Below are 16,557 nucleotides of genomic sequence, written 5' to 3'. Positions count from 1 at the left end.
ACCTGGCCCACAGCCAAGGTGCACAGCTGTCAGTGCCCAGAGGTAAGGAGGCTTAAAACCAGCCTCAGATCAGACATACTTCCCAGGGAGGTACAGGGACTCTGCTGCGACAGGAATTTGTTGAGTCTGGCCTGCCTAGTGAGCTGGGAAAGCCAAAGAGGGCTGGGTCATCCTGGAGATGGGCTGTGTCTTCTGGCCAGAGTTCCTCCATCCCCTGTATTATTTCCTACAACATTTGTAGCAGAGGACCACAGACTGGGTGGCTTGAACAACAGAAATGTATTGTCTCACGGTGCCAGAGGGCCAGAAGTCCAAGATCAAGGAGTCATTAGGGCCATGTCCCTCTAAAGGCACTAGGGAAGTTTCTGTTCCACTCTCTGGGAGTTCCCTGGCTTGTGGCAGCATCACTCCAGCTTCACATGGTGCTGTTCTCCTTGTGTGCATGTCTGTGCCCAAATTCCCCCCTTTCATAAGGATGGCAGTCACATTGATTAGGGGCTTACCCTACACCAGTATGACCTCGTCTTAACTAATGACATCTACAACAACCCTATTTCCAAATAAGATCACATTTGGAGGTAGCGGGTTAGGACTTCCACATAGGAAATTTGGAGGTACATGATTCAATGCACAGCACCCCCAGATGAGAAGAATGTGACTGGAAACCTGGCTTTCATGCTCTGGCTGAGAAGCGCTTCCTATGACCTCTTCTCACATTTCTGTGGCCAGAGCTCACCACGTGGCCATGCTTAACAGCAGAGAATGTGGGAAGTTATGGGTTCCTGCATGCCCAAGAAGCCTGGTCTCTGCACATGACTTTAAGTATTTTCTAAATCAACTCCACCTCTGACAAGTAAGAAAACAAGATAATGGCATCTCGAATGTGAACTGACCTGCCTGAGGTCACACCACACAGTTCCTGGCAAAGACAGGACCAGGAAGGATGCCTATATTTTGACTTCCAGTTTCTCCTTCAGTTTTATTCACTGAATATATGAGAACTTGTCTTTCAGGAAATCCTCATATTTTAGAAAGTTTCATTTCCCCTGAAGAATAAATTGGTCTAGGGATAGGATTTTTTTTTTTTTTTTTTTTTTTTTTTTAGAGCAACTTGTCACATGGCCCACCACGGGGCCCAAAGACATTAGGGACAGAAAGTGGGGCAGAGTTCTCATGTGTGTCTAAACCCGTTGAGAAATTCTGCTTAAATTTTGTTTAAAAAGTTCACTCTGATATAGTGATATACTCAGATCTCAGGGAAGGCCCTGGGTAGGAGAAGGGTGTAACTAACCAAATCGGCGAGGGGAAGCTGATGGAAAGCATGCTAATTAATTAATGAGTAAACGTAGCCATTTTATTTAAATTAGCAGCAAATTTCAAGCAGTCCCCAAAATAACTGAGAATATTAGTCCTAATTAATGTAAGAGCTGGAAAATTTCTGCTGGGAAAAATACAATAATGGGGTCTCCCTATAGACTCTCTATTCACTCATTCACTCACTCATTCATTCATTTGCTCATTCAAGAAACATGCACTGAGTATTATTTTATGCCAAGAATTGTGACAAAGGCAGCTTTGCCCAGGCCCCTGCTCTGGAGAGGAAGGAAGATCCTTAGATCATTAAAGTTTATACAGTACAACCACTTGCAACCTACTACCCCAAACCACCTTCTCAGCCCATCAAAGGAGAGATTGTGGGACAAGACAATGTCTGGGGACTCCTCATTCTTTCTGCCTAAATCTTCTGGACTGTAAACGACTCGGGGAAAAAGACAGTGCTTTTCCTAGGGGAAGGTGAATTCTTGGCTGTAGAAGAAGGAAGATGAAAGGGACTTGAATTCCTTGTAAAGTTTCTGGAGTACGAATGCTGCCACGTTTCTGCTTCAGGCAGTGCTTTTTGACTCAAGGGATAAAGATGAGAGCTGAGTTGAAAGAAGTATTCTGTTTTTACCCACGTTAGATCAGGTAGTATGTTTAATAAAAGTAAGAAAAGTGTGGAATTGTAGATGGACTTTGGTACCTTTGCCTTGTGGAACTTTTTTTCATTTCTTTTTCATTTGTTAAAGTTCTTACTTGGCTATACAGAGAGAGAGAGAGAGAGAGAGAGAGAGAGAGAGAGAGAGAGAGAGAGAGAGAAATGAACAAACTTGCTTATTTCTTTGTCTGTATGCTACTTCTCTAGAAATTTCCATTCCCACGTGGGGTCAAAATGCTGCCATCACCCCTCCCCTACTTGGCAATTATCCAGCGGCCATGCATGGAACATCAGAGGCCTCTCATGGGTTCTACTTGAACCCCCAGATCTTTCAAGTCACATCTCAGAGACAATTGAAAAAGTTTTACTTTGTGGGCCAAGAATTTAAATCGCCAGCCCCTTCCTTGTGGTTTTTGGGAGCTTTCCCCACTTCTCTGTGATTTTTGTTTATAAATAAACTAGAGTCAGCAGGCACTGAGTGGCTATGAAGTTTTATAAAACCTCCCTGAGTTTACTTCTTGGCTCTGATGGGATGAACTGTGCCCTCCACAACTCCTTGTGTGGGGCTGTATTACCCTGGTGCCTGCTGATGAAAGTTAGTGCAGGGCCCTGACTGGGATACAGTTTGAGGGGAGCTTCAACCAGCCCTGAAAATTTGGCTGATCCCCTCCAGGCCTGTACTATTTGGGGACTAATCCAGATAGAGTTACTTGGATCTCTTTATTTACTGGCCTCTAAGCTATAGGCTCCCATCATTCCCAGGGGCCGTCATCCCCTCAAGATGCAGAGCAAGGGGTGCCTCTGGGTGATGCAGTGGTTGCCCAGCCCCAGCCCTGCTCTCTGCCCTCGCCCTGGGCAGTGGTCACTCAGCTCCTCCTGGTCACATTTCCACTTTCACAGTGCAGGCTGAATGTTTGAGGGGCAGTTCTTGCTCCAGAGGACCCAGGACAGTGACAGTGCACTCACCAGCTTGGGGTCAGGCAAGTCTGGGACCTAGCCCAGTTCTGCCTGTACCACATATGTGATTGGGACAAGTGCCTTAATCTCGCTAGTGCCCAGTATGCTTTAATCTGTGAACTCAGGACAACAATATACACTTCACTGAATTATCGTGAGGGCTCTGCTGGTCTGTATGTAACAACGCTTAGCCCAGGGCCTAGAACACGATGATACATGTTATTATGTCACACCTAAGGGCAGCCTCGCCAAGGGTGACTAAGAGGGATGCTCAAGGGCACTTAGGTAACTTGCTCAGGGCCACGAACTTACCAAGTGGGAGGACCTGGTTGCCTGACAGCAGAGCCCATGCTCAAAGCCATGCTCCAGCTGCCTCCTTGGTTTCATTAAATCCGGGGACTCTGCTCCCAGGACGTTCTCTGGACGGAGACAGGACGATAAGCCGCCACAGTGGGGAATGATGAGGGCTGGGCCCCTAGGAGGGGTCAGAGCACGCTTGCTGAACGGACAAAGCCTGCAGTGAGAGATCGGGGGAGGGTGTAGCTGATTTAGCCAACCACCAGGCATGCTCTTCTCCTTGGGACCTAAAGGAAAGCTCAGTCTAATTTGCGGTCTTTTCCCTGGAAGATCTTATGGCAGGTTCCCAAGACTGGGCTGAAGGTGATTTGAAAAATACTACCCCATCGACACTGCCCTTCCCATCCACCCTGGGCCAGGACACAGCACTGGCGGGTCAGCTGTCTCATGATTCAGGGTGGTCTGCACGTGCCTCTTGCCTTTGGGTTTTTCCCTCCCAACCCCATCTCGGAGGAACTGGAGCAACCATCTCCCCATTGGAAGATGTCTAGTTTCAGCATTCCAGGGCCAGTGTATCAGACCGAAAGCCCCCCCGCCCCTTCCCTCCTCTTCTTATCCTGCAGGTCTCAGCCCACTTCCATGGGCAGTCTCTTCTGACCTCTCATCAAGGTGCTATCACTTGCTGTTTTCAAATCTCTGCACCTGTCTGATTCCTGTATCACAGCTCTTGTATTGTATGTACAAATGTAAGTGTACTCACAGTTGCCAGTTATATGTGAATTTACTTGTTAATGGTCTCTCTTCACCACTAGATCTTAAGTTCTTGAGAGCAGGCACTTGCTTTGTCTCCAGCATAACCCTTGTGCCCAGCACAGAGCCTGGCCAGGAGCAGGCACATACCCCTCTGGTTGGTAAATGGATCTGTTCACAGAGGTGGTGAGTTTTGGAGTAAATGAAGGAAGTCTTCCTAACAAAGGCATCCTAGCAGCCTGCTCAGACACACTGGCTTTGCCACTTACCCACCTTGACCCGGAGCCTGGTCCCCATGCTGTAAAAGGGTGTTAAAAGCATCCATCTGACATAGGCTTTGTGAGGATTCCGTGGAGAAGTGCAGAGGCTGCTCAGCAGTATGCCTGGCACACAGTGGGTCCTCGATGTACTGCAATGGCTCTTATTTTACTAGTAGCATCCGTTACTATCAGTCAAGATAAGGTCTGGTGGGGTCTGTACCTCCTCCTTTAGACCCAGCATCTTCTTTCATGGAGCCCCGGGGATGGGAGCCTGAGAGATGTGCCTTCCCGCACTGGGATGGAACCAGATCCCGGGGCTGGGTGCTATGGGCAGTTAGGCAGGAATGGGGGCACCTCCTTCCATCAAGGCCTCTCTTGTCACCAAGGATTGCTGGCACACAGGCTGGCCTGCCTTTTCATTTGACCCAACTCCCAGGTAGGAGAATTCCCCAGACTCCAAGAGTTCTCCTAGGGGCAGGGCCACATTGACTGACACTACCCCCCACACCTACCGTGGAGCTTTCTGTAACTAACTCTCCACTCAAGATGGTCTTGAAGAACTGCTTCCAGGAAAGCCCAGGGTAAGAGCAGTGAGCCAGTGGCAGAGTATACGTTGTAAGCATTGTGTCTTAGGAGAGAGTCCTCTCTTGAATAGCGCAGGCACAGTGCCCGCCCCCAACCAAGGCACCTCCTCTTTTATCTACTGGGAGCAGGAAGTGGGAAGGTTTCCCCAAAGTCTACGAGGGGATTCCGCTGCACAGAGCACAGCCCCTCAAGAAGTGGGCTGTGCTATTCACTCCTCTTGCTGCTGTTTCTCACTAGGGAGTCAGTGACATTTAGGGTGGGGCAGTTCTTCATTGTGTGGGACTGTCCTACTCGATGCAGGGTGTTTAGCATCCCAGGACCCTGACCAGCCATAGTGTCCATGCGGGACCCAGACACCCCCATGCATTTCCAAAGGTGCCCTGGAGGAGGTGGTACCACCCCTCGCTGAGAAAGTGACAACGAAGGCACCTAAGAAACAGGATCTGGGATTTGGGAATGGCTGGTGGCCTGGAGGGGGAACGTCGAAATGGTGTTTCTATCAGGGCCGCTTAAGAATGTGCTTGTTTATTTCAAGAAAGTTCCTAAGTAGATGTGTTCAGAATATAATGGGCATAAATGGATTCTTAGATTTGATTTTCCCACCTAACTCCATTGTCACCACACTGCCTCTGCCCCAGCTGCTGAAATCTGTTTCTCGCTGCGCGTCAGTCCTGCCAGCATAGCACCTTAGTGGAGTCCTTGAGGTTAGCACTGTGTAAGACTGGAAATTTTAGCGGTGCTGGGCCCTCTAAATCAATCACCAGAACAGCTTTATTTTTTCTCTTGCTCAGAAATACACCATTAAATGCAGGAACACGTGTGGGAGGGGAGGTTGGCTCGGGTGAAGGACACACTTAAAAAGAAAATTTTATAACATGTTTTTCTGCAGGAAATAGGACATGCTGGTCTTAATTCTTATAGAACTGGGCTACAGAACACATTTACGTCTCTGCAATATCTTTAGCTCCTCGGAATATTCTGGGCTGTTCAGAAGTCATTGAATCATATTTGCCTGGGGCATTATAGATGCTTAATAAATGCGTGTTGGATGAAGGAATGAGTAAATTCATGGAAAAGTAAAGCCTTTTAAGTGGTCACAGGATGGATTAAGCCTGTCTTCCCCTTCTCCGACCCTCCGGGGGCCCTCGGGTGGCAAGATTCGCCCTTATGTGTGGTGGTTGTGGAATGTCTGGGAAGACGGGGTAGCAAGAGCACTTCCATCCAGGGAGGTGAGTGAGGAAGTGGGGCCAGTGAGTGTAGACTCATCTTTCCCCACCCCCACCCCCAGAGTTCACGATGAAGGGATAAAGGGGCTGGCCATTGGAAGGCATTCAGAGTTCAGAGAAAGTGTGTATTCAGATTTGCTTTTCAAGGAAAGCAATCAGGGAGCATGTTTTGAAGCTGAGAGAAAGAAGTCAGTAGAGAAGGAGGTTGGGGAGAGAATGAAGCAACATTCTGGGGGTGGGAATGGGGCAAGGACAGGAGAGGATGCGGTCCAAGCCCAGTGGGACCTTCTGCCTCTGAGGCCTGGGAAGGATGGAGGGAGTTTCGGGAGGAACTGGTTTCCAGGCTGCCTTGCAAGTAGAGCCTGAGGGATCTGTTATGTCTGAGGAGAGAAGCTTTAGAAACCCACTGAGGGGAATGGACTTCTGCAGAGGCTGTGCAGGCTGAAAGGAGGGGGTGTGGAGGGGCCCAGAAAGAGCTAGAGACCAGGAGTTTGTGGTGGGTCTAACTTGCCCAGTTTCCTGATGTTCTTGGTGAGCAATCCAGGGAATGGGTGTGGGCAAAGCCAAGGAGGCTGCAGAGGTGAAATTTACAGGGTGTCAAACACAGAAAGAATAGGAATTACAGACTTGAAGGAGCCGGCAAGGGGGTAGTTGAAGGAATTTGGGTGCAGCCTTTCTGGGGACATGGAAGTGCCAGAGGGAGGTGAAAGTGTGGGAGGAAAGGAAGAAAGGTTATTATTCCAAAGGTCTTTTTGATGAGCAGGCATTTGGGAAGTGAGGGAGTGAGCAGGCAAGGTTCATAGTTGGGTGAAAGTAGGGAATGAAGGATGGGACTGCAGGGGCCCAGCAGTTCCAGGCACTAAGAGCTAGGGTCTGCTTGTGGGTGGCTACGGTGTCCCTCCCTGGCATAGAGGCCATAGTGCAGGTTAGGTCATTCATTGTCTGCGACCCTGAAGTATTGCCCAGTGGGATGTAGAGGACGCTCTGAGCCTGATGCCGAAGACCTTGGTGGACGTGGCAGGGTGCCTGGGCCGCACTGGGTGAGAAGAACAGAGTGGGCAGAGTGCGGGGGTGTCTGACATTGGAGGCTTAAGGAGGAGGTATTTGTATACGAGGATGGCTGAGTCAGCAGATTCAAGGCACACAAAAGTGGCAGTGTCCTCCAGGAAGAGCCATTCCGGCGGGGACAGGAGGTGTCTCTTTTGGTGAGAAAGGTCTGTCCTTGAAAGATACTGTGAGTTTGATAGGCAGTTTCAGAAGACTCAAGGGAAGCCTCATGAGAGAGGGCAAGCCAGGAAGATGAGCCAGGAAAAGAGCAAAGCATATCAGGAGTTCGGAAAGGACGCGAGAGCCCCGTAAAGATAACAACAATTAAATGTTATGTACACACGTAGGGCCCATGGGAACCGGGAGGTTGGGAGAAAAGAGGTGGCAGAATCCAGTTGGGGGAACCGCATCTCTTTGTACCGTGGCCACTGCAGTCACCCGTGCTTCCCAGCTTTTGTGCTCAGGACAAAGCAACCACTTCCAAAGCTCGTTGTGTCCTCACAATTGAACTGCTTCCCCATCGTGTCACACTGCATTCAGCCCAGGATCCGCAGGGCTCTGGAAGCTCCACTCTGCCAGGGGAAGGGAACAGAGTCCCTGCTGCCAAGGAGAAAAGAGGCTGGGTCACCGTGACTTTGAGAGGTCAGGGAGGCCTTCCTGGAGGAGGTGCTGCACCTGGACCTTAAAGGAATCACAGGATGTGTGGAGTAAAGGCAGAGTGGGAAGAGCTCTTCAGGAGTGGGGGCGCAGGGAGAAGGGGTGGGATCCTTTCTTTAGTAAGAAGCGAGGTGCTGTAGTGGTTGAGAGCTGGGTTTGGAGCCAGACGACCTGAGTTCAGTTCCCAGCTCTGCCACTTGCTACCCATTCATTTACCTCTATCTAACTCTGTTTCTTCATCTAAAAAGGCAGATCATATTACCCCCACACACACACTTATTTAGGGTTATTTTGAGGATTAAATAAGTGTATTTATAAAGCACTTAGCCTCCCTGACATTTAGTAATAGCTCATTATATGGGAAATATTATCATTATTATAATTATTTATGTTATTTTCTTCAATTAGGAGGGGGCGTGGGGAAAGGGAGTAGCAATTTGCTGAGCACCTACACCCTGTACGTTATACTTTACAAACACACCTGTGACACGAGCCACCTGCAACAGTACACGTTTGCTACATACCGAGCTATCCCAAAAATGTAGTGACTTACGACACATCCATTTATTTAGCTCAAGAATCTATAGGTCAGCAATCTGGGCTGGGCCGGCCCTCCCCTCTGCCGGTCTCAGCTGGGCTGGCTCGGGCATCGGTAGCCGCTGCTGGTCAGCGTTGAGTGGCTTCCAGAGGCCGGCTGTCAGCTGCAATGAGGAAACTTCTGGACTTCATCACCCGACAGGATCACCCAGGCTGCTTCCCATGATGGTGTGAACGGGGTTTCTAAGAGCAGCAAGAAAGGGCCAGTGAGTGCTTTCCAGGTCTCTGCTGTGTTGCATTTGCTGTGGAAATGTTGCCATTGACCAAAGTAAGTCACATGGCCAAGCCCAGACTCAGAGGACAGAAAGTAGATCCTTTGAAAGGAGGAACTACATTGCAAAGTGGTTTGCATGCAAGGATGGGGAACTCTGGGGCCATTTTTATAATCTATCATAATGCCCTATTACATTCACATTGTATTATTTCATTTACTCGCTCATTCATTCATTCATTCATTTATTCACCCAAACATATTTATTAAGCACCTACCTTGTGGTATGGCAAGAAAAGGAATCCCTAAAAAGAATGTCCTTTAGTTTTCTAGCATTTTCTCTGTCACAGCGCAGCCATCTGGCATTGCTCTGAGTCCATAACATCCATAAAGATGTGAGCTGGACCCTTTTCCTGGGGAAAAGAGAGATGGAGCTAGAGGTGATCTGGAAACAGGCAAAAAAAATATTTACAAATTAAAATCAGGCGCCAATATTTCATCCCCATGAAGTCTGTTTTCCTGGGCTAACTTCTCCCTGTTGGATCTTAACCTGCAGGTTTATTACCAAGTTCTTTCCCCATCTTTCTGCTCACTGAGATTGCTGGTGAGTCCAGAGCCCCATTGAGTTTATGTTAAAATCTCTGTTAAACACATACCCACACATGTGCACACACACCCTGGGAACATTCTAAGCTCTTCTTTTTAAAAAAATGTTTTTATTGATTTTAGAGAGAGTGGAAGGGAGAGGATAGAGAGATAGAAACATTGTTGAGAGAGAGACATCGATCGGCTGCCTCCAGCACTCCCCCTACTGGGAATTGAGCCCAAAACCCCAGCATGTGCCCTGACAGGGAATTGAACAGGTGACCTCTTGGTTCATGGGTTGATGCTCAACCACTGAGCCACACCGGCCAGGCTAAGTTTTTCTTAATTCAATGTAGAATAACAGTTGTGATGTACCAGCAAGACATTAAGCCTCCTCATTGCTCACTGGGTTAGGCCTGGCACAGACTGTGTCCTGGAGGTAAATATTAAGAATCTTGTGAAGCAGAGAGGATCCTGTTCTATCCAAGCTGTTAATCCTCAGGGCTCTCTGGAGGGTGATGCCAAAAATACTGGTCCAAACCTTGGGCAGAGAGAAGTTTAGAGGAGTCTTAGAGTAAGAGGTATAAACAGGTACCAGGGAGGGAGCTTGGATGAGCTTCTGAGCTGAAGTTCAGTGTCCCTGGTATATCTTGTTAACACATTCATTTAATCAACCAATACATTATGAGTATATGTATGCATGAAGCAGTGGGTTAGATAGTATATACAATAGTGAGCAAGACAAGCATGGTCCCTCCCCTCTGGAACTTGGAGCCTACTGGACAGTGACCAGTGTCAAAAGAACATTGCTAAGCTAACACTAACCACCACTAAGTCTGTGTGATTCCCTGACAGCCCTATGAGGTAGGGAGCATTATTGTCTCCTGCTTTTATAGAGGAGAACATTGAGAGCATGAATGGCCAAGTAGCTGTCCCTAGTCACACAGCAAATGACTGAGGGTGGGGACTTGAATTAGGCAATTTAGATCTGAGTCAGTCTCTTGAATCAACCCCCTTCCCTCTGCCCCCACCAGGACAAATCCCCTTGGCATGTAGTTCCCAGTTCCCTCATACTTTTCCTTAAGAGCACGCATCCCATTTTGTGGTTCTATTTTGTGGATTATTTGGTGAGGGAGCAGAGCTAAATGGTCAGTTGGTTCAGGCTCCATTATGCTCCAGTAACAGACGACCTCAAAATCCAAGTGGCTTATAACAACAAAAACTTCTGAGTCACGTGATGTGTCCAAGTGTTTCCCCACCTTATCTTCCTCTTGCAGCGCCTTGTCAAAGCAGCCGATAGTCCCAAAGACACGCTCGTCATCGAAAGCACAGCTCATTTGCCATGCTGTCAGCCTACCGAGTTACTGCAGGCAACAGTTTTGCCAATGGTTTTGCTCCCACATAAAAGAGGTCACCACCTTTCCAGCGTTCAGAGATGGTTCCTCACCACCCACTTTCTAGCCCCAAAGTCAGTGTCCCACAGTGCGAGGTTTGGCACCACTCCTCATCTAGAATCGATTTCTTCATCATTCAGCTTAGACTGATGATCCCCAAATCGCAGTGGCTTAGAACAAGTCAAGCTTATTTCTTGCTCATGCTTCATGGTCAGATGGTCCAGCTTCAGCCTTGTGTCTCCTCTTTTTCTGGGACCAAAGGCGCAGCCCCCATCTGGGACACTTCCAGGCCAATAATCGATCCCATGAGAGCTCTCAAAGCTTCTGATTGGAAATGACACCTGTCTCTCCCACTCACATATCATAGTTAAAGACACGTGCCAAGTCTCACACTAGCGACGAGGGGATGTGGGACGTGCAATAGCTCAGTCAGGAGGGGAGCACAGAAGGGCCTCCTGGGACAGGCAGCGGATCAATCTCCCAGATTAGTCAGGGAGCCTGCACTGGCTGTCACATCGATGCAGGCTTGGCAGCCTGTTGTGTTTGGAAAAGAGGGATGTCAGAGCACGTTTTCCTCCCTGCACTCGATATGCTGCGTCTTCGCTGTTTGCCAGGGAGTAGACCCAGCTGGCGGCAGACAAGCAGGCAGCTCTGAAGGGCTTTGAGCAGCACCTTCCAAAATAGGGGCCCAAAGGGGACCCAGCGGCAGACAGCAGGTGTTTGAGGTTTCTTGAAGATAAGTTCCCGATGAACCAGGGAACTGAAATGAATGTGACAACCAGAAGAACTAAAATAAACGTGGGCAGCTTACGCTAAAAACAAAGAGGAAAGCTGGGGCGATGCCTTTTGTAGACTCCAAGGGAGGGTTGGCTGGTGCAGGCAGGAGGGGTCAGCTCCAGCTGCCTCCGCACGAAAGCTCATGGATCTTGTCCAGCTGGACATGGCTGAGCTGCAGAGCGACCTCGTCTCTGTCTCTCTTGATTTCATGTTAGAAATTCCTGGGGAGAGAGCCTTGGCCTCTTATAGCTCCACTCTCACCAATGGTCCCAGAAAAAGAGGAGACACAAGGCTGAATGGGCGTGTAGAGTCACAGAATACAGACTATTTGGGGCCCACCCTTGGTCAGAGCCATCCTGGGAGGTGATGGGCATTGTTAAATATTGAAGGCCAAGTGCAATGACCTCACAGCTGCCTGCCCCAGTTCCTGGTCTGCACCCTCTCATCTCGTCAGACAGCAGCACCCATCGGTGCATACCTTCTTCCCCATGAAGAGGTCAGTTCTCAGCGGCTGGGGCCTGACCCACCACCTTGGCCATCACCGGGATTGGGCCTCCTCTGCGACCTCCTTTGGTGGAACATGTCTCTCTGGAATAGCCTTGGCTTGTCAGAGGGCTCATACCAAGACAAGCCGCTATGTCGGGCAGCCCGGCTGATCTCTCGGAGTGCAGACAAAGAGCTGGAGGAATGGGGTGGGGGAGGGGCAGATGCTGCTGCAGAGCCAGGATGAGGGCTAAGGCCTGGGGGCAGTTGGAAAGCACTGCCCCCTAGAGAGAGACACAGGAGTCTGCAGAAAAATAGGGCTCGGCCAGGGATCCCAGGCCAGGGCACATGGTATCCTGAACCATGTTATCTCCCCACAACCGGAGTTTTCTCTGCCGTTCTCATCCTCCTATACCCAAATGCTGGCTAAGGTTTCCGCACTCGCCCTCTCCCCAGGGCCTACCGAGGCTGTGTGAGCCCCCAGCCTCACTAGCTTTCACCCGCTGAAGAAAGCACACTGGTATGTGAGTGAGCGAGGTATTTCCTTACCTTGTAAACAAAAGCTAGACATTTCCAGGGGCCCTCAAACAAAAGTTAGACTTTCCAATACCCTTAAATGCTTTTGACTCAAAAGTCTCTGAGAACCTCTCAGATGTGCTGATGAGAGGAGGGACAGTCACAACTGAAGTCATAGCTCCCGCTTCCAGCGGGTGCTGTCCAAACTCTTCACCCCCATAGTCTTTCCACCCCCATAGTCTGCTCTAAGCCAGGCCCTGAGGCTGGTCCCTCACCCTTCTGCAGGATGTCTCCCACCACGCTGAGAGCTCCTCCAGGAGGGCATGTCTGGCTCCTCTCTGCTCCCCAATGTCCAGCTCAGGCTGCACCCTGGAGGGCACAAAGGAGTGTTTGCTGAATTAAACGGGATCCGCCACTGACCATGGGCTGAGTGCCAGTTATAAACCTCTCTCCCAAGCCTGGTGTTTAGCCTCGTCTATTCCCCCACCAGGGAAATGGGCTCATGGGGGGAGCGCTGAGCTAGGGCCTGGTTCCACCTTTCTGCTCCTTCGTAGTCACAGCAAGCAGAGGTTTAGCAATGTTTCCAGTCCCTGTATCCACCTGGTTATGGATCATTTGGGAAATAACTCCCCTTCATTCCTGATTTAGCTTCAGTGCCCTGTGGCCCTCAGCATGATAGCTAACCCCTGTGTCCAGGGGTCAATGACCAGAAACCAAGCCCCTAAATCAGCCTGTCCTGACTGCAGGGGGCCAGCAGTAGCTCATTCTTGGTAAAGAGGACGAAGAGCCCATTGCTAGCACATACATAATATGGGGTCACAGTCACCATGCTAATGAAATTTAATAAGCTCCCTCCATGCGGGAGCGCGCGTGTGCGCGCACACACACACACACACACCATGTCCTTGATCACCGTGCCCTCATCCTGCCTGCTATTTCCGTGATTCCTTATCCACAGGCCTCCTGGCCAGTCATACCTGGAACCGGGCCCAATCACCCATGCTGAACCCTCCCCACAGGGTCTTCTCTGCCCTCCTGTGAGCACCCGTGTCCCCGCTGCCTTGTGCTGGCCCTGCAGCCTGTGGCCAGGCTAGGAACTGTCAGTATTTCAGTCCTCACTGCTCCTTACAGACCAGGAAACCAAGGCCCAGCGTGGCTCCCAGCCGGGAAGTGAGGGTGGAGACCCACCTGACTCGGAAGCCCACGTTCTCTACTCCAGCAGGCCACCTTTCTCCTGGACCAGCGGTTCTCAGGTGTTCACCTCCGTCAGACTTACCTGGAGGGCCTTTAAGACACAGATCCCTGGACTCTCAGAGTTTCTGATTCAGTAGGTCTGTGGGGATGGGTGCAAAATGTACATTTCTAACAAGTCCCCAGGTGATACAGGCCAAATTTTGAGCACCATTGTCCTAAACAGTGGCGCTTCCCAATCTGTTGGCCACCCTCATCAGAGTCATAAAAATAAATAGGGGGTCCAGCTGTCCCCCCACAGTGAGAAGGAGGTTTGGGACCCAGGGGGTCGTAGGCGCGGTCTGTACATTCCTCCCTAGGCTGCGCTAAGTCTCCTTCACACGCTAGTTTTCCATCTCCGCTGCATAGATATGAAAAGCGCTGCTCTAAAACATGAGGCCTTCTCCCAGGCGGGAGCGTTAAGGCTTAGTAAACCTTCGTTAGTTTATACTCCTCCAATGGAGTTTATAAACACTCAGATGAACGGCTTTAACTTCCTGTTTCCAACTTCCACTCCCTTGCATCCTCCAGTGGCAGAGTCTGGCAGTGAGGTGATGTCGGATACATGTGAGGGGAGAGTCCTGTGGAAGGCCACACCTCAGTCTCTGCCAGAAGGAGGAGGGATGCTGAGGGACCTCAGCCCTGGGGGTCTGTGCCTGGCCTTGGCTCTGAGGCCCCGAGGGCAGAAGTGTGCATTGATGTTGGGGGCTGGGGAGCCCACTGTGGGCTCCAGGCTGGCTGTCCTGCTTAGCTATTAGTCATCCCTTCTGCCCGCAGCCAAGGGAGAGGAAAGTGCCTCTGGATGTTTGGTCTTTCACCTTGCCTGTGATTTTTCCCTTTCTCTTGTGAGCATCAGAATGAAAGGCAGAGCTGGGGTTTGTAGCCCTGCCAAGCGGTATGGGCTGTGTGGAGAAGGCGCTGAATCAATCAGGAGCTGCGTAGTTGGGGATGTCGTTTTCCTGCCCAGGGGTTTGTAAAATATCCACAGACCGGGTAATACCCCGCCCTCCGCCTCTACCATGAGTTACAGGAAGGATGCTGCTCTTAGCACTTCGTACCATCTTGTGTTATGGGCCTTTTAGTAAAAGTCCCCTCCGGCCTGCTGCTGCTCCCTCATTGCAGGCCCCTCATGGCTCAAAGGGATCTCAGTGAAGCTTCCAAGCCAGCCTCCCAGCCTCTTTCGCTCCAGGCTGCCAACTAGACTGGGAGTGAGCCGAGGGAGGGAGGCAAGTGAGGTGAGAGGTCACGCATGGCTCTGGAGTCAAACTGCCTCGTTTGAATCTCTGCTATTGTTCTCCGCCTGTGCGACACTGGACAGGTTCCTTCATTCCGCTGTGCCTCAGTGTCCTCATCTGCCGTTATTCTGTGGATTCCCCGGGATAAAGCACATAAATTGTGTTATATCTGACTCACAGTAGGAGCTAACAATGTTTCCGCTTTTATTGTTAGCGGTGGAAGGCAGGGCTTCTCAAGCTCAGCACAACTGACATTTCAGACTCCGTAACTCTTGGCGGTGAGGGCCGATCTGTGCATCGTAGGATGCTGAGCAGCAGCCCTGGCCTCCTCCCACTCGATGCCAGTAGCAGCCGGCCCCTGCCCCCACCAGGACAGCCAAAAATGTCTGCAGACATTGTCAGATAGCCCTGATTGGCAAAACTGCCCCCCGGCCCCCGTTGACAACCACAGTTCTGAATCGTTTCTTCCCGGCACCTTCCAGGCCCCGAAAACACAGCAGCGCCTGCTGGGCCTGTGGGAGCTAATGTGGGGTGTCTGCACTGAACTGTTTCCCCTCTTTTATGTGAGATTCAGTCCACCACCGGCTGGGCGCCTGAGGTGTCCCGGTGACGCCCTGAGTGAATCCTCTGCCGATTCTCCCTGTGATCCCCCGGTTTCCCGGTTGCAGCACTCGGGATGCACTTCGTTGTTGGCTTTTTAAATAACAGCTGTCTGTTTCTGTTATGATTTTCCCAGACGCGGGAGCAATAAACAGCTCCGATGACAGCCGTACCGGTAGTAAGTGCACACTTACTCAGGCATCTCCCCCAAGCACTGCAGAGCCGCTAAGTGGGTAGAACTGATCTCAGCTATTACCTGGGCGGCCGCTGTGTCTGGGGAGCCTGCCCTGGAGACCAGAGCCAGGCCCGAAGGACAGGGGTGGAGGAGAGGGGGTTAGTAACTGGCTTCCTGGTTGTCCTTGCCTTGCTCCTGAGCCTCAGGAAACCTGGGTCCTGGCATGCCAGCTGATTCAGAGCTGCAATGTCCTGAGGAGAGAGCATGGTGCATTCAACCCAAGGACAGAAATAGCTGTGCATCTTTGGGAGGAAGCCCAGGCTGAGGCCCCCCACTTTTGCACATTCAGGGAAAGCTCTGGAGGTGCCGAGTTTTCATTTCTGTTCTCCTGGTAGCAAGAGTCGGGGTAGGCGAGTGGAAGAAGAAGGGACGGTTCTTATATTAGTGTGACTGGGGCCGTTATTTCCTGACATGTTAGTTTCCGCAATGTGGCCGTTGATCTTCCAGGACAGGGGTCATAGCTTTCTCGCCTCTATTCTCAGAACCACGTTGGAGGTTGTTTGTTGGTGGTGGATGGGTGGATGATTGGGTGAGATGCTTAACTGCATCTGTTTAATTTCCTAAATCTTATCAGTTATCAAATTCTCCCTCAACTCCAATCACCCAGAAGGCACAGCATGTCATCAACTGTCCTTGATGGTCAACTGGAAATTCAGGCCACACAGGGATAGTGTCAGCATGCTCAGGCGAAGCCCACTTCTTACCCTTACAAGGCTGGCCCTTGACTGGCGTCCAGGAACTTGGATTTCAGGAAGGTTCTCACCATCCTCACTCTGCTAAGAGTAGCTCGTGGTGCCTACACTGGTTGTATAAACTGTATGGTTTATGCTAAATACCTACTTTCCTTCTGGAAGTCCAGAACTTGCATACATACCAAGTGGAGGCTGCCTATGTGAAGACTCCCCCAAAAAAACCCTGGGTGCTTGGTCTGTAAGAGCAC

The 16,557-nt window shown here is 50.4% G+C and overlaps 1 protein-coding gene across 4 annotated transcripts in view; it reads left to right on the top strand.

Moving 5' to 3' along the window:
• GALNT18 (polypeptide N-acetylgalactosaminyltransferase 18) overlaps positions 1–16,557 on the top strand; it is a 288,829-nt gene that overhangs the window by 257,239 nt on the left and 15,033 nt on the right. The window lies entirely within an intron of this gene.

The sequence above is a fragment of the Eptesicus fuscus genome, chromosome 13, assembly GCF_027574615.1.
Source record: "Eptesicus fuscus isolate TK198812 chromosome 13, DD_ASM_mEF_20220401, whole genome shotgun sequence".
Classification (NCBI taxonomy): Eukaryota; Metazoa; Chordata; class Mammalia; order Chiroptera; family Vespertilionidae; genus Eptesicus; species Eptesicus fuscus.
This window is presented reverse-complemented; position numbering and strand designations above follow the sequence as displayed.